Source organism: Homalodisca vitripennis, chromosome X (genome assembly GCF_021130785.1).
Source record: "Homalodisca vitripennis isolate AUS2020 chromosome X, UT_GWSS_2.1, whole genome shotgun sequence".
NCBI classification, from domain to species: domain Eukaryota; kingdom Metazoa; phylum Arthropoda; class Insecta; order Hemiptera; family Cicadellidae; genus Homalodisca; species Homalodisca vitripennis.
In genome coordinates, this window is record NC_060215.1 from 151,778,278 (window position 1) to 151,801,911 (window position 23,634).

General features: G+C 37.1%; 1 protein-coding gene across 1 annotated transcript in view; it reads left to right on the forward strand.

The window, feature by feature from the left end:
• The first annotated feature begins 238 nt into the window (after positions 1-238).
• LOC124370034 (fez family zinc finger protein 1-like) overlaps positions 239-23,634 on the forward strand; it is a 70,150-nt gene continuing 46,754 nt past the window's right edge. The window contains exon 1 of the mRNA XM_046828341.1: positions 239-458. The gene's annotated coding sequence lies outside the window, so the exon portion shown is untranslated. The remainder of the gene's footprint in view (positions 459-23,634) is intronic.

Genomic DNA, 23,634 nt, shown 5'->3' on the forward strand with positions numbered 1-23,634 from the left:
ATGTCCGGGACTCGGTAAAACAAAAATCGTCAAGTTTGCCATGGCAGTGAAATTGGTGTGAAATCCGGTTAAAACAATAAAGTAATCACCGGTATGAAACACGTCAATACGGAGTGTAGGGGTGCGAGGGGGTGAGGAGGGAGCCCCGCCCCCGGATCCCATTGGTCGGGGGGCGGGGCCACCCCGGCGCGACGGGTCAATCGCCGGATTGTCCCCTTATTGGATTTTCAAGCTATCATTGAAGGCATGAATTCCTGGAACAAATACCGTGTATTGCTCGTCCGGGCTGCTGGCTGCCTTTTCCGGGCCCGTTGATCGCATTAGGCCTCGACGCCAACGCCAACGCCCGGACTGCCGCGCCACCGCCGCCGCCACCGCTCGTTGTTTACGCGTCACTTCTGTCACACTCTTCTCCACCACATGGCCATGGACCTACAGGCACTCTGATCTATCAGAAGGTACGTCCTCACAAACTCGTCAACTCGTAGACCATGTCCGATCTCTTATGCCTTGACTAAATTCTGGCGTTTTATATGAGTGTACCTTTGTGTATTGCTGTTCCGATGTTTCTTAACCTCAAAACATTTCTAACCGGAAAATCATTTTAATTTCCAAGAACTTTCAAGGATCTACACGAAACCCTTGTCTCCAGCAATCGACTGGAGTCTGTCATAGTGTTTTGCGTACTACATCTCAAGAGAGGGTAGGTCCTTAGTTCGAGCACATGTACGGACAAACTGGTTTCACGCACTAGTTATTATAGGTTAACATAGATTGAACTAACAACAAAGCCTAATCTGATATAACGTCGAAATATTAAATAAAATAATATAGCTTACAAGAAAGTAAGGGCGAATACATTAGCGTTCAAGTGTCATTGTAAAAACTAAAGTTTAGTGTATAGCAAGTTTATAATTTAACTTTAAAATATTTGCTGAGGTTACAGTTCTCATTGCACATACATTACGCTACGAGCTTTAGTTATTTTGTTTTTAGTTTTAAACTAAGACATATGTCTCAATTAATTGTCCCTGTGTGTGAGCATGCTATGAGTTAGTTAGTTGATTGTGTAGTTATTCTTGTGTAAAACAATCTATACGCTCCCAACTACTAAATGATAGCTAGTATAGCTCTGGATATTCTTTTTTGGCTGGAGCTTTTACACATTTACTCAACATTCAGTGTTTTATGTTTTTATCCGGACAATTTTAGATTGATGTTCTGTTCCAAGCAGTGTTTTATGGTGATTTGTCTTAAATCATGTAAATTAGACCATAGATTAGTTCAGTCCTCGTTAATACGTTCTGTAACATTTATTTATATAGTTAGGCACGTTCATAATGTGCACCATAACATTTTTATATACTTTTTATAAGTTATATACCATAAACACCGCCTCTAAATTTCATCCAGGAACGTTAGATGGATATGAATATTCTTTTGCAAATAGGAATTCTAATTTTGACCGGACAATTTTTTAAACCCTGCAACGTAAATAGTGGGTATTTTTTATAAGAAATTATGGAAATGGCTTATATCTTATAAAAGTTAAGTCATTCAGATTTAAAAAAGACAGATATACCTATAACCCACATAAAAAAACCCAAAATTGAACTTGTTCCTTTACTTTTGTGGGTATTATTGGGTATACACCTTCTGTGTGGAATAGGTGTTTAGTTTTATTCTATAATAATTTAGGATAAATGCTAAGCCGGGTAGTTTGTATATACTGTAATTTGTAACATTATCGGTAATTGTGTAAACTAAATTATGTCCTACTGTATCCATAAAGATGGATTACTACGTATTTCATATGTCAATATTTACAATATTTACAACGAGCCGAATCCGTAGAAATACTTCAACACAATGTTCTGTACTGGTTCTTTTTACTATACACGGTTATTTTAATTTGTATTGCTGTGCTATCTACCTCATCTGAATTAAAATCCGTCCTACCATCAAATTTATTTAAACATGCTAACTTTTCTATTATTCTTACTCTTTGATCAAATTTTATTTCAATAATATTTTACCACTAGAAGCAATTATATCTGAAATGATTCGACTCATTTAACTACAGCAATTTCACTTTGTAAATAGTGAGCGCGAAATTTGTGCTGGTTTTTTAATTTGTACTGATGAACAATCATTGTCTCAATGTCGGCGGCTTTTCATAATATTTCAGATCCAGTGATATTAAAAAGAAATAAAAATAGCTCTGCATTTAAACGTTATGCTTATTCTGAATCCATGCACTTATGATAAAAAGTTTACATCAACAATAAGAGATTATACTTAACTTTGTTAATTTAAAAAGCCTAATATACTTCTTTCAATAAAGCTAAGGTGTTATCAAAATATAAATTTAATTAAACTGGTTAGTTAAAACAAACATACTTATTTAAATTTTAAGAAATATGAGTGACAATTAACAAAGTTAGGTAGTTGTGCTATTTTAATTTATGAGTCAAATAAAATTACTGACAAAGAAATATGTATAAACAAAACGTAAATTTGTTACAACACTTACGCCTAATAGTAGTTTATAGGGAATTAACATTTCGTCAGATTCTATATAGTTGATGCTTAGTATTGTAAATAGACAAATATATATATATTGATAAACTATCATTAAGTTAAAATGTATCTGTATTGGTAATATATTACAAAATTAAAATAATTTGTCTTAATTCAATAAAAATTGAGTCTTTCCAGTAAAACAACATATGAATTACATATAGAGTCAAAACATTATGTCACGTCTTACTGAAAGTTTACAGATTAGATAACGTAATAAAATATCAGTGCATGTGACTGACTTTTTCTATAAGTTTAAGGCGGAAATAGCTCATTCGAATAATGACTTATATTGTATATATTAAAACTGCAACTGGAGTAACTATTATTTCATAACTAGAGTAAGAAATCTTAAAAACATTTATTCGTATTACTTTAGCGCATTTCGTGAAATGATTAACGATTAAATGTTTCCCGCTAAATAACATAACAATTTCTAATTCACGTTAATTTGTAGTGTATCACGTCAAGCATACGGTTCCTTAATGGCACATTATAATGTATCAGATCGGACATCAAATGGGTTCGCAATTTATTATCTATACCGCTAAATATTTGTTTTTTATTCTTGAAATCAACTAAGTCTAAATTGAACATATTTCCTGGCAGTTTAAATAAAAATTGGAAGCAAACCGGACCTAAGACAGAGACTTGGTACAGACCGTAATGCCTCTGATAAAATTGCGATTTTTTGGTTCTAAATTTTAATTCAAAATTGAAATATAAGGAATTCAAATGTATTAATAAATTTCAGCTATGATCGAGACATATTTACTAATATTAATAAGGTGAAATAATAAGGTTGTAGCATAGCCGTTATTTTTGATTGGACAAAATTTGCTACTACGGTCTAAAATTGGTCTAATTTACTTAATAAATTATTGTATTTGAGTGGTATTGTAGGATATATACACAGTGACAGTGTTTACTGTGGTTAATATTAAAAGTACAAGGACGGTGTAGTACTTTACTAAACAATCGGGATTGTAAACGTTTTTGCAATACGGCCTGACAGTATTGTGTACGGTTTCATGTCCTCATATTGTACATGACTGAAAGACTATGGCAGTTTTCAGCAGGAAATGGTTATAGCGGCGGAAGCTAAAAGGTGTGTTGCGAGTTGGTGTTGAAGCACGAGGAGCGGCCAGGTCTGCAGCGTTATCGTTAGCCTGTTCTCTGTTGTGGTACTGCTATACCCTGTCTGCTACAGAGCTGTGTTTGAGTTTATTAAATTCAAAATGGCGGTTGCTGTCACCCCCTCCCCGGGCCACCCGGTCCGTACATTTCACCCCTGTGGCACGGCTCGTTCTCGTTCACATTTCTATCGTTTAGTCGTTCTCTCGCTCGTTCAATACTGATTATACTCGTATCGCTGTTGAACTTTATATTGACGTTTTAACTCCGACTCGCTGGGGCTTAATATAGCAGAGAATTCATATTTTTCCAAAAAACATTCGATTCCATTCGGTTTGCTCTACCCCACGAGAGTTTTTAGAGTGTTTTTAAAGCATTAATCGGGTTCGTTTTTCAATAAATTTATTTATTTATTTCACAAATAGTTTTACAATTGTACTAAAACGGCGGGTGAATCTTTGCCAAATGTTAAGTGACCTTCGTTAAATACTCAATCAATTAAATCCGTTATATCCTTCAAACGAGATAAATATACATAACTATTTATTAATGTCACCCAAAAGTATATGTTTGTACATCGAAACATACGATTTAGCGCAAACCAATACTAAATTAAACCTATATTTATAAATATTCAACTAATAAAAAAATTATAGGGTGTTAAGAAAAATAATCGGCATTTTATCACTTATTGCATTTTAAATAAAAAACATAAAATAGGATTTACATCTACATCCGAACCATACGGTATTAACAAAGTATTGCTGTTGACCTTTGTATTGACGTGTTAAGTCTGACATATTGGGGCGTAATGTAGCAGAGAATTCATATTTTCGACAAAACATTCGATTCCTTGCATCCGGTTTGTTCTGCCTCACGAGAATTTTGTATAGCGTTTACATTCGTCGAGTTCGATTTTTAATAACATTTATTTTTCAAGTAATTTTACAATACACTGAAACGGCGGGTGAATTTTAACCTGATGTGAAGTGATCTTTGTTAAATACACAACAAGTTAAAGATATAAATCCGGCATAGCTTTCAAATGAGAAAACAAACGTAACTATTTATTAATGTCACCCAAAAAGTATATGTTTTTACATGGAAACATACGAATTGCCGCAAACAACTGCTGAATTAAACCTATATCTATAAATAACAAACAAATTTTAAAAATCATTAGGGATTCACAAAAAATAAAAAATTTGATTTCTCGAATTTTAAATTAAAGAAACAGTAGCATTTACTCCTATATTAACGAAGTTATCTTTAATATATTTCCTTGGTGTAAACATAAGGATGAAAAATTTGCAGAATTTTATCTTGCGTGATAATAATAATTCGAACAATTCTCTAGTTCCTGAATTCAGTAGAAAAGTTCGTAATTACCATGTAAAAAATGAATCACCTGATCTCTTTTTGACCAAATAATGTCTAAATTTCATCCGAAGCAATTCAGTTTGGGCGAAGAACTTGTAAAATGTTTAGATTAAATATCACAAGACTTAGTACCCCAGTGCAACTTTTATAGAGGAAACATTACATTTGTACGTAAATTAAAAATCTGCGTTTTGGTAATATTTTCCATTCAGTGACTGTAAAATGTTTTACTATGCATTGTGTCTATACTTACTTTGAGCTGGATTTTATCAAACTTTACACAAACGAAACTATTCATACTTAAGAGAATAATTATATTTATAAATATTGGTGACTGATTTGTCTTCTTTTTAAAGAGACCAGTTTTTTAACTCAAGACCTCTGTGTTCGACACCCTTCTCGACCACCATTTGCAAACTGAATGTATGCAGAAAGCGCTTAAGATTTTAAAAAGTGATCTTTCAATAATCCACAACACGTGCTTAATCTATAAAGGTCATTCAAACTGATGGATAACAAGTTCAGAGTACAGTTACCTGTTATATTTACATAACTACTTAAGTTCTTTGTGTTCGACACCCTTCTCGACCACCATTTGCAAACTGAATGTATGCAGAAAGCGCTTAAGATTTTAAAAAGTGATCTTTCAATAATCCACAACACGTGCTTAATCTATAAAGGTCATTCAAACTGATGGATAACAAGTTCAGAGTACAGTTACCTGTTATATTTACATAACTACTTAAGTTCTTTGTGTTCGACACCCTTCTCGACCACCATTTGCAAACTGAATGTATGCAGAAAGCGCTTAAGATTTTAAAAAGTGATCTTTCAATAATCCACAACACGTGCTTAATCTATAAAGGTCATTCAAACTGATGGATAACAAGTTCAGAGTACAGTTACCTGTTATATTTACATAACTACTTAAGTTCTTTGTGTTCGACACCCTTCTCGACCACCATTTGCAAACTGAATGTATGCAGAAAGCGCTTAAGATTTTAAAAAGTGATCTTTCAATAATCCACAACACGTGCTTAATCTATAAAGGTCATTCAAACTGATGGATAACAAGTTCAGAGTACAGTTACCTGTTATATTTACATAACTACTTAAGTTCTTTGTGTTCGTTAAGTTTACCGACATTGCGCTCATGCTGCACTAATTTTCAAATCTGTACACCTTACATTATAACACATAATATACGGAGGGAAAGCAGGTAACACAGCATAATCGTTATTTCCGAAACACAGGAGGTTGGGGAATTCTCGTGGGCACCCAAAAGCCTGTTCTTATGAATATTCCGGACCCTTACCGGCTAAAACCCTGCCTACTCTACTTTCTTCCAAACTGGAACCACTTATACTATTACATCAGCACTATATAATCTGATAAATAGTTTTGTAGACAAGTTTCTATGCTAAGTTACACTAATCCCATGGCCACTCCAGGTTACTTATGAAATCGTCTAGATTACGTACTTTCGTTTAAATAAAGTCAAGGTCATGAACAGCCTAAATGCCCGAAATAACTGTAACTTAGTGAAACGCACAACTAAGGTTCCGAAAACGTGTTTTAGCACAATTGATAATCCAAAATGAGCTGAATTTGTAAAAACACCTCGGTGAAGTCTTTAGATAGTGATGCAATAACCGACTGAATTGTGCAACTGCCTTTTCAATCGGTTGTTTTATATTCAATTGGATTTTCAGTTGAATAAAACAATTAATTTAAAACCTGTTTATATTCCATGTTCACTAGCGGTTTTCAGTTACGGTACCTAATGAATCCGCATAACAATAATACTAAAAGGCAATTACTAAACTAAAAGAAACTTGCGGGAAGAAACAGTGTTAAAATAAATATCTACTAGATTGTCACCATATATACACTGAACTATATGAAATAAACAAAGCTTTTAAAGGATAGTAGGATTTTGGATATCTGCCATCTATATATGGCAAGGATATATGCTTCAAATGTATACCATTACATTCGAGGATTAGTTTGTAGCACATAACGATAGAAATTTCTCAAAACAATACACCGCCAATAACAAATCTGTAAATGAAGAAACATCCTTAATCTTAACTAAACATTAAATTAAATATGTTGGCTATAAAAAAGTAATTCTCTATAACCTTTAACATAGTTAATCTGTATTGTTTATTTCATATACAAAGCACAATTGTTAAAATACACTAGCAACAGGTGGGAAAATATCATCCTATTGAATAATAAAAAGTCTAGAGTAGTTTTAGTACACCGGTGAAATTCTATTGACTGGATTCACTCACTTAGACACTGAAAAACAAAACAGTTGATGGAATTATTATCAACCGACTAAGTCTGCCCGATATGAAAAACGCCAAGTGATCGAATTAGGATTTTCATCAATATAGTGAACTGGATTCACTCACTTAGACACCGAATAAAAACAGTTGATGGAATTATTATCAACCGACTAAGTCTGCCCGATATGAAAAACGCCAAGTGATCGAATTAGGATTTTCATCAATATAGTGAACTGGATTCACTCACTTAGACACCGAATAAAAACAGTTGATGGAATTATTATCAACCGACTAAGTCTGCCCGATTTGAAAAACGCCAAGTGATCGAATTAGGATTTTCATCAATATAGTGAACTGGATTCACTCACTTAGACACCGAATAAAAACAGTTGATGGAATTATTATCAACCGACTAAGTCTGCCCGATATGAAAAACGCCAAGTGATCGAATTAGGATTTTCATCAATATAGTGAACTGGATTCACTCACTTAGACACCGAATAAAAACAGTTGATGGAATTATTATCAACCGACTAAGTCTGCCCGATATGAAAAACGCCAAGTGATCGAATTAGGATTTTCATCAATATAGTGAACTGGATTCACTCACTTAGACACCGAATAAAAACAGTTGATGGAATTATTATCAACCGACTAAGTCTGCCCGATATGAAAAACGCCAAGTGATCGAATTAGGATTTTCATCAATATAGTGAAAGTGAGAACGAAAGAGGATACGTCAAAAGTAGGATTATAATACTAATTATAACGCCAACAATAAGGTTTTATATGTCGCGTTTGATATCAGAACTGGGGGCGGGGCGGGGGGGGGGTTTACATGAACTATGCATTATAATTTTAAGTATTTTCTTTCCATGGCCCTTCATGAACTCCTCAACGGAGTAAAACATCTTTGACACCAGGAGATGTTTTAATCGAGGTTTGAAGTATTTGGGATCATTTAGATGTTTAATACTCTCAGGGAGGTTACTGATCAGTCTCAATTTGAGAAGGCAAGTGTTGAAACGCTGTCGTTCTGTGTTGCTCATTTCTGAAGTTGCCCCTGCCTCTAGTCTCTTATTGGTGGACGTCTGTGTCTTGGACAATTTCCCCCTTTATTCGACCTTGCAGGGCGACCTCGGGGATATAAAGACAGTAGCGTTATCACTTCGAGTTCCCAGAAGGCATCTTTGAACGACTCTCTGGAGTTACATTAAAAAATTCTGACAGCATCCTTTTCTGCTCTAGATACTCTTTCAAATTTGTATTTAGAACAGCTGCCCCATAATGTTGAACCGTAAGGTCAATGTGTTGTTTGACCTATGTCTCAAACAATAGTAGGTCGTTCTTAATAAATTAAACAAACCATTGCAAGCTTGTGCCGGACATAAACGCCTGAAACAATCCTTGAGCAGACACTTTCGATTTGATAATCGGTAAACAGTATGGGTGGTTATCCAAAGGGTTAACCAATTCATTAAACGGACGAGTATGGAGGATCCTTATATAGATGATCGCTGAATTTCTCACAAACAGCCAATCACTTCTTGCACCATTCGTGTGATTTGGAAATCACTTTTAAATACTATAGGCTGTTCCCTTGCCCACTGTACCTACACAGAACTTAGGCGAGATGAACTCTCCCAGAAATAAGTACCTTCCGTATGTACAAGTTGTGTGGTAGTGCAGTATAAAATGAAGATAAAATGCATCTTCAACCATTTTTTACCACTCCCCCTTTTAATTCTTAGTCCTGTAGAGCTGCCTCACTGAGAAGAATGCAGAATATTAAAAAAAATACTTTTAGGGGGGTTTCGCTACTTGCAAAGTTTTAGCTTTGTAAGTTAACCCCTAGTGTTTTAGCTTTGTACTTATGCATAAACAGGGTTAGGTAAACGTATGCAAGTATTCCAACATTTGTAGTGTATTCAGTGTAAAACGAAACATTTATAAGACATATCTTTTTTGTTTGGGGGCATAAACAAAATGATCTACCATAAATAAAAATAAAAATTTTAGTGCTGGTATAAAATGTTTACAATATGATCTCTATTTCAAAGATTTTGGCAAAAATTAATAGAGCAAAGTAGAAGTTCTTTTCTAAACCCTACAAAAAAGAATGTTAAAAAAAGAAAAGGAAATTGTTTAGGTGACATTATATTAAGCATAAATAGAGTGTCCCGGTATTATAATTTGTTGAATTTTATCTTGCCAATGACGTAGTGTAGCGGATGCGACGGTCATCGTGAGAAAACCGAGTCGAGCAATGTCGAGCGTGGCTACTGCTTGGATGGGTGAACGTTGAGCGATCCTATCCTTGCAAGCTGCCCGCCTGCCCGGTCGTTGGTGGTGGTTCGGAAGTCGCCTTTAAGCCATTGGTCTACAGGGTGTGTTCTTCTGTTCCTTAGAGAGTGGTTGTTAGCCATAACTTCAAATTATGAAATAAGACATTCTTTATGTTCACTGTTACAGTTTCTAACCGGTATTGGCTAGAGTAAACTGCGTTTTTAAGGATCAAATCCACGTATCAAGGTCAGTAGTATGAAACATAACTAAGCGTTATTGGAAACTAGTTCCATGAAAATAATTATTCTAGTCCTAAATCAGGAAAACCTAAATCGCCAACAGCTGACGAACATCTGAGGAACTTTGCCGTCTGATGTTGGAAATCCACAGTGGCCAACTATTCCTTCTTCTTTAACAATGTAAGCTGACTTTTATTACATGTGTTGTCAGTGGGGGAAGTAAAGGAAGCAGCAAACATATTCTTTATTTAGCAACACACACAAACAAAGAAATACTACACAATCTTTGATACCGATAAGTAAGAACCAACTACTCTAGCCACGATCCTAGGCGACCCTAACTGCACAATCTTTGATACTGGCTGCAAGTACCAACTACACTAGCCACGGTACTAGGCGACCCTAACTGCACAATCTTTGATGCCGGTTGCAAGTACCAAATACACTAGCCACGGCCCTGGGCGACCCTAACGGCACAATCTTTGATACTGGCTGCAAGTACCAAATACACTAGCCACGGCCCTGGGCGACCCTAACGGCACAATCTTTGATGCCGGTTGCAAGTACCAACTACACTAGCCACGGCCCTGGGCGACCCTAACGGCACAATCTTTGATGCCGGTTGCAAGTACCAACTACACTAGCCACGGTCCTGGGCGACCCTAACTGCACAATCTTTGATGCCGGTTGCAAGTACCAACTACACTAGCCACGGTCCTGGGCGACCCTAACTGCACAATCTTTGATGCCGGTTGCAAGTACCAACTACACTAGCCACGGTCCTGGGCGACCCTAACTGCACAATCTTTGATGCCGGTTGCAAGTACCAACTACACTAGCCACGGTCCTGGGCGACCCTAACTGCACAATCTTTGATGCCGGTTGCAAGTACCAACTACACTAGCCACGGTCCTGGGCGACCCTAACTGCACAATCTTTGATGCCGGTTGCAAGTACCAACTATACTAGCCACGGTCCTGGGCGACCCTAACTGCACAATCTTTGATGCCGGTTGCAAGTACCAACTACACTAGCCACGGTCCTGGGCGACCCTAACTGCACAATCTTTGATGCCGGTTGCAAGTACCAACTATACTAGCCACGGTCCTGGGCGACCCTAACTGCACAATCTTTGATGCCGGTTGCAAGTACCAACTACACTAGCCACGGTCCTGGGCGACCCTAACTGCACAATCTTTGATGCCGGTTGCAAGTACCAACTATACTAGCCACGGTCCTGGGCGACCCTAACTGCACAATCTTTGATGCCGGTTGCAAGTACCAACTACACTAGCCACGGTCCTGGGCGACCCTAACTGCACAATCTTTGATGCCGGTTGCAAGTACCAACTACACTAGCCACGGTCCTGGGCGACCCTAACTGCACAATCTTTGATGCCGGTTGCAAGTACCAACTATACTAGCCACGGTCCTGGGCGACCCTAACTGCACAATCTTTGATGCCGGTTGCAAGTACCAACTACACTAGCCACGGTCCTGGGCGACCCTAACTGCACAATCTTTGATGCCGGTTGCAAGTACCAACTACACTAGCCACGGTCCTGGGCGACCCTAACTGCACAATCTTTGATGCCGGTTGCAAGTACCAACTACACTAGCCACGGTCCTGGGCGACCCTAACTGCACAATCTTTGATGCCGGTTGCAAGTACCAACTACACTAGCCACGGTCCTGGGCGACCCTAACTGCACAATCTTTGATGCCGGTTGCAAGTACCAACTATACTAGCCACGGTACTAGGCGACCCTAACTGCACAATCTTTGATGCCGGTTGCAAGTACCAACTACACTAGCCACGGTCCTGGGCGACCCTAACTGCACAATCTTTGATGCCGGTTGCAAGTACCAACTACACTAGCCACGGCCCTGGGCGACCCTAACTGCACAATCTTTGATGCCGGTTGCAAGTACCAACTATACTAGCCACGGTACTAGGCGACCCTAACTGCACAATCTTTGATGCCGGTTGCAAGTACCAAATACACTAGCCACGGTACTAGGCGACCCTAACTGCCTAACGACCCTACAGGTGGATCCTAATAAAAGTAATATTCGTAAATTTAGCCTGTGATAGCGTTACAGTTATTAGATTGAGCTGTCTCATTCGTCGACGCTGTACCTTTAAATACACGGGCCTGGTTCCCGTCTTTTTTTCTAAATCAATTTAAAGCTGAAGATACCGCGTAGTTTACAAATCCGAACAAAGTTCAAGCTGAACGACCAAATTGATACCTTTTTGGTGATTCTGTTTTTGTAGCCAATTGTGCTTTATCATGACGCATCACCATATCAAACACCATTGATGCTGGCGGCTGATAAACTCGATTTCTTCTTGTAATATATTATTTGATTTAACAAGTTTTTAATGGCGTCCATATTCCACTTGCTTTCCTCATACACGACTTCTATGCCCATAGGTAAAAAACTGTGCAATGTACAATACGGGTGAAAGTGACTGCGCCATAACGTATAATGTCATATAATATACTCTAGATATACCTAAGTATAGTATAAACATTTTTTATTATGTTTATACTTTTTAAATTTTACAAAATTTTTGTAAAATTTCCCAGAAGGAAGGTGAGAAGGTTCTACAGTCCGTGCTGCCACACAGTGGAAAAGGTAGTATTCGCACATTAGTCACTATTTCTCATTAATAACTACTGTTTGGGATTACTCCATCTCAGATAAGGCATTTGTCCTTTTTTTAAAGAAACAACATAGGAAACAAGTGTTACACATATTCTTGTGGTGGCCCCACATGAAGAAACAGATTTATATGTGTTATCTCGGTGCCTATCTAGAGTCTCAATCGTCCCGCATTTATAGACAGATGATATGTATTGCCTCGGTGTCTACTTCGAATCTGAATCGTCCCAAATGTACAAACAGATTTATTTATATTATCTCGATGTCTAGTTCGAGTCTCAATCGCCCCACATGTACAGACAGATTTATTTGTTTACCTCAGTGTTTATCTCGAGTCTCAATCGCCCCACATGTACATACAGATTTATTTGTATTACCTCGGTGTCTATCTAGAGTCTCAATCGTCCCGCATTTACAGACAGATTGATATGTATTGCCTCGGTGTCTACCTCGAGTCTCAATCGCCCCAAATGTACAGACAGATTTATTTGTATTACCTCGGTGTCTATCTAGAGTCTCAATCGTCCCGCATTTACAGACAGATTGATATGTATTGCCTCGGTGTCTACTTCGAATCTGAATCGTCCCAAATGTACAAACAGATTTATTTATATTATCTCGATGTCTAGTTCGAGTCTCAATCGCCCCAAATGTACAGACAGATTTATTTGTATTACCTCGGTGTCTATCTAGAGTCTCAATCGTCCCGCATTTACAGACAGATTGATATGTATTGCCTCGGTGTCTACCTCGAGTCTCAATCGCCCCAAATGTACAGACAGATTTATTTGTATTACCTCGGTGTCTATCTAGAGTCTCAATCGTCCCGCATTTACAGACAGATTGATATGTATTGCCTCGGTGTCTACTTCGAATCTGAATCGTCCCAAATGTACAAACAGATTTATTTATATTATCTCGATGTCTAGTTCGAGTCTCAATCGCCCCAAATGTACAGACAGATTTATTTGTATTACCTCGGTGTCTATCTAGAGTCTCAATCGTCCCGCATTTATAGACAGATTGATATGTATTGCCTCGGTGTCTACTTCGAATCTGAATCGTCCCAAATGTACAAACAGATTTATTTGTATTACCTCAGTGTTTATCTCGAGTCTCAATCGCCCCACATGTACATACAGATTTATTTGTATTACCTCGGTGTCTATCTAGAGTCTCAATCGTCCCGCATTTACAGACAGATTGATATGTATTGCCTCGGTGTCTACCTCGAGTCTCAATCGCCCCAAATGTACAGACAGATTTATTTATATTATCTCGATGTCCAGTTCGAGTCTCAATCGTCCCACACGTAGAGACAGATTTGTTTGTGGGACAGGACTGCTGCAGACAACTGGACAGACACAGACAGTGGAGGGAGGAGGAGGTAGGCGCGAGTGTGCGGTGGCGGGTGGAGCGAGTGGCGTATGCTGGTGACAGGGGTTCATTAATGTCAGATAGTGGGGCCCAGGAAGGGTAGAGAAGGCACTCGGATCACGCCACTTTGTGCTGTCATTGCCCAAAGCTCCGAGTTTTTCTATGCGAACTCGTTTACATGGTACCCCCTTATCCGCATTTTCTTTAAAACCGAGTGTCATTGTAACATTCCTGTTAGAACAACAAAACTGGAAATTCGTTTTTTAAGTAAAACCATGTTAAATACTTAAAGACTTAGTGTCGATAAAGACAACCATATTATTCAGCCAAGGTTAGCATTACATGTATGCTGTGGTTTGAGAAAATTTATCTCAGTTTAAAGCAGTATTTGCCAAAAAATAAAGGAACAAAACATCTTCCTAATAACACGATTTCTGTCTATTCAGTCAAACAAAGCGTATTACTTGTAACAGTACGTGCATATTGAAAACGTCAACTTCTATGTAGGATTTACTGTAAATCCAGGCAAAAAAGTCCGCAACACGAAAAAGGACACGATTTCGGTCTGAATTTAATATTAAGCCAAAGGTTCTCTACGAACGGCACTTGTTAACAGTACGTGTCTAGTCATATATATGAAATACCGCTTTAATTAATTGAATCAAAATCCGAAAGCATCAAGTTTTTATTTTATCTCAATAACAAACAAAGGGAGATTAAGCGTTGCGTTTTTTATTTGGTATCGATGTTTCCGAAGGGGAATATTTATTAATTACCCTACACAAAGTTTTATTATTTTATGGGCAACCACGTATGAGCTGATATGCTCAGCAGACCTCTATCTTGTACAACTACATTTTGGGAAACAGCAAAATCAAAGGCATGTTATAAAGTAAACTTGAGGAAATCCAGTATAAATCCCCTAAAAGCTTTTCATTTTATTTTCATGATTAAACAGATTAAGAGGGGAAAATATACATTATCTCCACCCCTTTTAATGAACGCCATTATTAACTTATGACGATAATGTTCCACTGTCCAACTCAGTTCAAAACGAAAATTTCTGTACACGTCTTTTTCAACATTATGTTATTATTAATTTAGCTATTTACGTTGTACTTGTACAATATTAAGATAAGGAAGCAGTGCTTAATAAAGGGCTTATTTCATCAAGGGTTCATTATCAAGGCATCTTTTAAATTTCTCCTGTATACACAGTACAGGTAAATAACAGCGTAAGAAATTGATTTTGAGGTTTTGTACAAATATCCATTTCAGAATACCATGTGTTGAAAAATGGGTGTACGTATGTAGTGTCCGTCTGTGTGTGTGTGTGTGTGTGTGTGTGTGTGTGTGCCTGTCTGTCTGTCTGTCTGTGTGTGTGTGTGTGTGTGTGTGTGTGTGTGTGTGTGTGTGTGTGTGTGTGTGTGTGTGTGTGTGTGTGTGTGTGTGTGTGTGTGTGTGTGTGTGTGTCCATCCCTGGACTCCGAACTAGAACGAACCGTTTTCTAAATAGTAAGAAATTTATCACGGATAATAATTATTGCTATTTAATACTTCAATGATTTTCAATAAAATTTAGATCAAGAACCTTTTTAGTATCTCAAGATACTTTTAACTTTCACTTGTTTATTCACCACACCAACAGTTTTAAAATGCCCATAACGTTCCAATAAAACTTTCACGATTTATAACCATAGATATGTGTAGCAAAATACAAAACCACACTTTCTTAGATGTTGTGATTTTTGTGAATACATGAAGGCATTAATTTAAAATACTTATTAATATTATAAGTAACTATACATTTTTCACAACTTTTTAAATTAATAACTATATTTTTTATCAAAAGATTTATTAGTTAAAAAAATGAAATCCGTTATAAAAATACTCTTGAAACTTTAATTTCAAGTTTTCCACTACCATTCAATAAAACAAATTGAGAATACCAAATAACAAATCCACAATATTGGTTCCAAAGATATAACAGATTATATATAATTTTTTTGTGAAAGTTTAAAGGGCTGGAAAGATTTCTTGTAATAATTTTGAAGGTCAGAATAAAAGCTTATGCTTTTACATTAAATAAAGTATACCATCATCGAATTTTCAGTTAGGGCTTAGGATAAGATATGATTCATCAAACTCCGATTATAAACAACAAAATTGTGTTTGCACTTTACATTTCTTTTGTGTCAGAAACTTTCACTATATTTCTATTTACAATATTTATGAGAATTAAAACAAAACTAGCCATTATTTAATTTATTCCGACTCCAAAACGTGGTAGAGGTGAACCGATTACCTATCCTGCAGCCCCTGTAGCTCTGATGATAATTTTATTCCAGCCACTGAAGTTAATACTGCAAACTCAACTAGTGATAATCTACGCAGACGAGATGTTAAGCCGAAAATCATCAGCAACTCCCCAAACTCCCCAATCTGAGAAGACCAGATCCCGCGTATAGTGATCATGGATGACGACAACATGATGTTCTTGCACTTGACATCATACTACTGCGATACAGCCACTCTGTCTGTATCTGGTTACATTGACTCACATGTAGCTTTTTTTACAGATCGTTTCGGATTTACATGTCCTTCTTCCATATCGAGCATTGCTCTAGCCACGGTCCAACCAGAATGTGGTGAAGACATGTTATCTGTGTCGCATGCATTATCAGGAACTGCACGGACTTAGAAGCGACCACCATAATTCGGTGACCAATCTGTATCTAAAGTCTAGTGTGGCACTTGCATCTAAATATCACCTCCTTCTCCTCGGTCATATTCTTGTTAGGAAGGAGTTAATTCGAACATGAACCTCACTCGAGATTTCAATGGAATCAGATGCCTCTCACTGTGTTTAACATTCAACCCATTCGACCAGTTCCGCTATAAGTACCTCGTGAACAGCTGATTTCCACCTGCACGAGTAAAGGCTACCGATCCCAAGCGATTCGTTTCTCGAGTCACTGATCAATTTTCATCGAACCAGGGACGATTAAAGTCAGGGATGGCAACCAAGTTCACTGTTGGCACCCGTAGACATCATAGAAGCAATACATGTACACAATGATCAAACGATTTAAATATTTCCCACGTTACTTGAAATGTAACAAAACAGTGATAATAACGGAAGTAAAGAATGAGCAAACCTCTATTTATCCTGGGATTCTGGGCTTCAAAAGAACCTTCTATATCCGATTATCTAAGATATAAGTTATCGTATCCACTTACCTTTTTCGGTCACGATTCTACATTGAGTTCACAATCCTCCAGCAAATCTTTAGAAGAAGACATCGAGGGCGTGATCTCACCTTCCTCCAACGTGTGCATGGGAGCTGTAACTATCTTCACATTTCCAGACAAGAAAGGGGAAAAACCTCTGCGTTCTGACAGATTAGGAAAGCTCCCCACTACTGACGTCTGAACTCCACCCGATCTAGAGATTTTTGAATACCCATCTTCTACCCAATACCGAATCTAAGCTCCTGCTCAGATAATAATCAGCATAACCTACAGAACTGACCTATTGTCTCTCTTAAAAACCCACTTAAAACTTAAAGGGCCGCTTAGAGACGTCACTTCGTCGCAACTTCGACGCAATTACGGTCGCACTTCCAACAACAGAACATTAAGATTGCGACATTATCAGCACATTCATCGTTACAATAACACGGATCTTAATCAATTTCGGGCGCACTTCCAACAACAGAACATTAAGATTGCGACATTATCAGCACATTCATCGTTACAATAACACGGATCTTAATCAATTTCGGGCGCACTTCCAACAACAGAACATTAAGATTGCGACATTATCAGCACATTCATCGTTACAATAACACGGATCTTAATCAATTTCGGGCGCACTTCCAACAACAGAACATTAAGATTGCGACATTATCAGCACATTCATCGTTACAATAACACGGATCTTAATCAATTTCGGGCGCACTTCCAAGAAGATAACATTAAGATTGCGACATTATCAGCACATTCATCGTTACAATAACACGGAGCTTAATCAATTTCGGTCGCACTCCCAAACAAGATAACATTATGACTGCGATATTATCAGCACATTCGTCGTGAAAGTAGCAATGGGTCCATTTTACTGTCCGTCTCTCCCAATGGCCCTGCGTCTAGGTCATGGAAATAACCACTAATAATATATTGTGGAACACAATTCGGCTGGCTAAACTTACTGTTTAAATAAATACAAATCCTGTACTACAAAAACAAAGAAACTCTCGCATGCACAATAAGCAAATTGCTGTAGGGAGAAATCAGCATCTCTCTCAATTAACTTCGCTGTCATTCGCTAATTGAAATACTTCTTTATTATCCATTTTTTAGTTTACTTTAAATTGTTATATATCAAGTGCCGCAATCAATTATTAAATATTCATGTAAACCTTTATTTTGCACCAAAGCGTATTTTGTAATCTTAGAGACAAATATGTCATTCTCCTCGAAAGAACTTAACAAATGACTTATGGTAATTAAAAACATTTGTCAAATTAACATTTTAATATTTAATTACTGACATATTAGACGTTGTTATGTTTAAATACGGATTGCATAGGATTTACTTCTTACCGAACATTACATGATTCGTGCTATACAGATTTTGTACATATTACTACTTTGTGGGTTTTGTTTTTACTTTATTCCATCGTGATGATTAAATAAAGTAAAGTGGGTTTATATTGAATTTGAGGTATACAGCTATAACATTGTGATTTAGTTTACTGTGTTTCAGTTTTAGTACTTCAATATTGAACAATTGAATAGGAATGAGTGCAATAGATATGAACTGCGATATAAAATGTATAAAAAAAATAAACACCTTGCCAACCGATCAGCTGATAACCTCGATGTACCGAAAACTAGAATCATCTAGTGTCAGTTGTCCTGTCTTCTGCCAGCCGTGATTGTATACCGTGTTTAATATTCGTGTGTGATAGATCTAAAAATGTGGTTTTGTTAATTATTGATTTGTTATATTTGTTCTGTGTTTTTTCTGACTCCAAATGGATAGGCATTGCTTTCAACGCCAGAATATGTGTTAATTCGAAACTATAGTAGTTTTATGGTTACTGTTTGACGAAGGTGTATGTTAATGTTAATAAGAATAAGATATATTTGTTACAAACAAAATTTTTTACAGTTTTTATAAAAATTATAGTTAATGTTTGTTTCATACCTTTTCCCTAAAGTGCTCCACCATTACTTTCCCAAAGGGATAAAAATAGACAACACCTCTTTAAATACATAGGCTAGTTTGGTTTATAGCATGGCAAAACTGGGAAGCAATATCAAGGAAAATTTGTAGCTAACGTTTGGTATTATCTCTTTACTGACTTTTGAGGTGCGAGAGAAGGCTGTGCGCCTTCCATCGAGGAGGTAAGCAAAATGCATCCTGTACTCATGTTGTATACGACCTTCCTGCAGGAGCAAACGTGTGCTCATGATAAACGACGCGCTGAGCGATTTCGCTATCAAATTCAATGTACTTTAGAGGAGTTATCACACCAAATAGAATACATATTTTCAAAGTCTCTTTATTTTATCATAATATTAAACATTTACCTCCAAATATTAACTTAAAATATTGATTTTTGCAAACTTTTGCGTTGTTAGCTCAATTATATTTAATGAAAATGGTACAAAAACGGTTTTTTTTAAGTGATAGTTCTTTTCGTGCGAGGCGACAGATAAACGTGAAATTGCGATCGTGGAACAGGATATACTTTAGTTCCGAATTTGGAACGATGTTTCTCATCAAGTTGTAAATAATAACAATACATGAAGCATAATTTATGAACATATAATAAATCACATTGTTTAAATTGCGATCGTGGAACAGGATATACTTTAGTTCCGAATTTGGAACGATGTTTCTCATCAAGTTGTAAATAATAACAATACATGAAGCATAATTTATGAACATATAATAAATCACATTGTTTAAATTGCGATCGTGGAACAGGATATACTTTAGTTCCGAATTTGGAACGATGTTTCTCATCAAGTTGTAAATAATAACAATACATGAAGCATAATTTATGAACATATAATAAATCACATTGTTTAAATTTTTTCTGGAAGTGGTTTCTAATTTTTTATGTATTTTTTATTTTAAAGTTTTCTTTAAAACAAAAACTATTTTATAGTTGTAATGTAACTGAGCTATGTAAATGAGCCACTTTCAAAACTCACAACTTCTATAAAAATACTTATTTTCCATACAGTGTGATAATAAAGATGATTTCAGTTATTTGAGTGAACTGTTTCACACATTTTCACATAAGTATGCGCTGTTGAGTGATAATTTTTATTTGACATCACAGAAAAACGTTTATACTTATACCAGTTAAAAAGAATGACACACTAAAATTAATTCTTATATTTGAAAATGAATGAAATCGTTCGGTTAGAGGCAACTTGGCGAAAATATTTTGGCAATAACCTAAATATGGTACTTAACTAATTCAAACAGCTTTTGAATTAGCTATCCATACTTGAGCACGTTTACAACCTATATATTTCCATAATTTTCAAACACAATATTCAGCTACATAAGAAAAACACAGAGATTTTGACAAAAATAATTATTGTTCCCAAATACTATCAATCTTGCAATGCCCTACGGCGTTTTTAAAGGTTTGCTTTTCATTATGTTCTTTTACCACATACTTAAGTCTTTTTGAGTCTCGGCTGAATGACGGTCTGCTCTTTTGCTGGTTGGAAGAGTTCATGTGCTCTACGAGGGCACTAGGACCGTCTGGGGACCGAATTATAGAGATAGTTTTAGAGATCTTTTACGACCGCATAGCATTCTTTACACTATTTTGTCTGCTAAATATAATTGGTTAGTGTTCACAGTGAGAAATTAAACACTCTTTTGCAACCTTAAGAAATGTTTATGACCGTTTTGTTGAATTTTAGGCAGTTTAGAAAGGATGCAGTTTAAAAGTATTAAAGCATATAAATTTCAGATTAAATACATAATAGTGCAGAGAGCCTCTACACGATATACAGACTGTCTGTATATACAAACAAACTAATGACAATGAATCGTTTTTAAACGATGATTTTCTTGATACCTTTTGCAAATCATGGCATTGCCATAAAGAGAAATATGGAACTGAATAAAATGCATTAAGTAACAAACAAAATTGGCATTGAATTGTTTTATTAAATATACATTTTATTATATTAAATATGTCTATTTTCAAATATTAGTTTTTTGTTGTTGAGCTTAACGTTTGATATAATGATTCATTATCGTAACTGCCATAAGCGTATGACCTTCTTAAAAATTAAACTAAAAAACTTAATTTTTTAATATGATGCAACCACGACTTCATTTAGGCCCTTATATAGGACAGTACTTCGGCCTGATAAAAAAAATTTTTTGTTGACGATTTTCCAAGATTGCCTATGTTCTTTAAAACCACATTTAAAAATAATTACGCATTATAGTTAATTAGGCACACTCTTGATTTAGCTCGAAACACTATTTTATTCCGGAACTGTTTTACTGAATAAATTTACTATACAAATATTTTGCTTTCGTAACAGTTTTCTTTTTAGTCGTATAATGTCACATTAGCATGCATGATTTCCTCTCTTTTACATTTGTAATATTTTCGCACTATTTATTATTCAATCGAATATATAAAAGTCCAACAACACAGCACAGTTGACTGAGGGATGTGGCTGCATTGCCCAAACCAACAAACATTAGAGCGTGTACGGAATTACCGATTGGGGCGGGGGTGTATTGAAGCCTAATAACGAGCATCTGGAGCGATGCCGCCGTACATATATGTGGGACAAGTGGCTACCGGGCGTGTGCAAGGCGGGAGGCCGGGCTACTCGGGCCGCGACACACCGACACAGCGACACAGCAGGGGAGCCAACAGTCAACACACGCACTACTGGGCACCGGGACGGCACAAGCACGATCTCGCACTCACCCTCCTTTGATCTCCCACTTATCGTCCTCTACTCGTGCTTTCTTAGTCTTGTTATTGCTCAGATCCACACCATTGTTTTCAAATAAGACTTGTTTTGGTGTCACCCTACGCTTGGAGCTCCGGTGAGGGGGGGGGGGAGGCACGGATCATCCTCTCACATACGACACAGGATTCCACCCTTAATGATATCACTCTGTTTCTCGCGGAAACCTCAATTCGGACTGCGTGTTGTGCACGTGTGTCCGATGGCAGTTGCACACCCCGTAATTCGTTCTTCATTGAGTAACTGTTTCTGTCGAAGACGAAAACAAATTATCCTTCTGTAATTTTGTTTTTATTTTGCGGGAAGACCAGATATTAAGGACTTACAAAGCCGAAGAACTGAAGGGTTCACTCACAGGAGATAACTGGTACCAAGCTTGAACAACAACACTAGTGTCATACGTACAGGTATGTTTTACACACGTGTCAGTTAGAATGTAGAGTGGCTACTGAACCGAAGAAAGGCGATGCGGCAACGATGATGCCTACCTAATCCAATGGAACAATTCAGCTAATTGTCTGTGATCAATCAACTTCGATTGTTGTCTCTATACATATAGAGTGGCTATTGAACCGAAGAAAGGCGATGCGGCAACGATGTTGCCTACCTAATCCAATGGAACAATTCAGCTAATTGTCTGTGATCAGTCAACTTCGATTGTTGTCTCTATACATATAGAGTGGCTATTGAACCGAAGAAAGGCGATGCGGCAACGATGATGCCTACCTAATCCAATGGAACAATTCAGCTAATTGTCTGTGATCAGTCAACTTCGATTGTTGTCTCTATACATATAGAGTGGCTATTGAACCGAAGAAAGGCGATGCGGCAACGATGATGCCTACCTAATCCAATGGAACAATTCAGCTAATTGTCTGTGATCAGTCAACTTCGATTGTTGTCTCTATACATATAGAGTGGCTATTGAACCGAAGAAAGGCGATGCGGCAACGATGATGCCTACCTAATCCAATGGAACAATTCAGCTAATTGTCTGTGATCAGTCAACTTCGATTGTTGTCTCTATACATATAGAGTGGCTATTGAACCGAAGAAAGGCGATGCGGCAACGATGATGCCTACCTAATCCAATGGAACAATTCAGCTAATTGTCTGTGATCAGTCAACTTCGATTGTTGTCTCTATACATATAGAGTGGCTATTGAACTGAAGAAAGGCGATGCGGCAACGATGATGCCTACCTAATCCAATGGAACAATTCAGCTAATTGTCTGTGATCAGTCAACTTCGATTGTTGTCTCTATACATATAGAGTGGCTATTGAACCGAAGAAAGGCGATGCGGCAACGATGATGCCTACCTAATCCAATGGAACAATTCAGCTAATTGTCTATGATCAGTCAACTTCGATTGTTGTCTCTATACATATAGAGTGGCTATTGAACCGAAGAAAGGCGATGCGGCAACGATGTTGCCTACCTAATCCGATGGAGCAATCCAGCTGTATGTGATGTATGTGAACGGTCAACTTCGTTCATTGTCTCTATACATATAGAGTGGCTACTGAACCGAAGAAAGGCGATGCGGCAACGATGTTGCCTACCTAATCCGATGGAGCAATCCAGCTAATTGTATGTGAACGGTCAACTTCGTTCATTGTCTCTATACATATAGAGTGG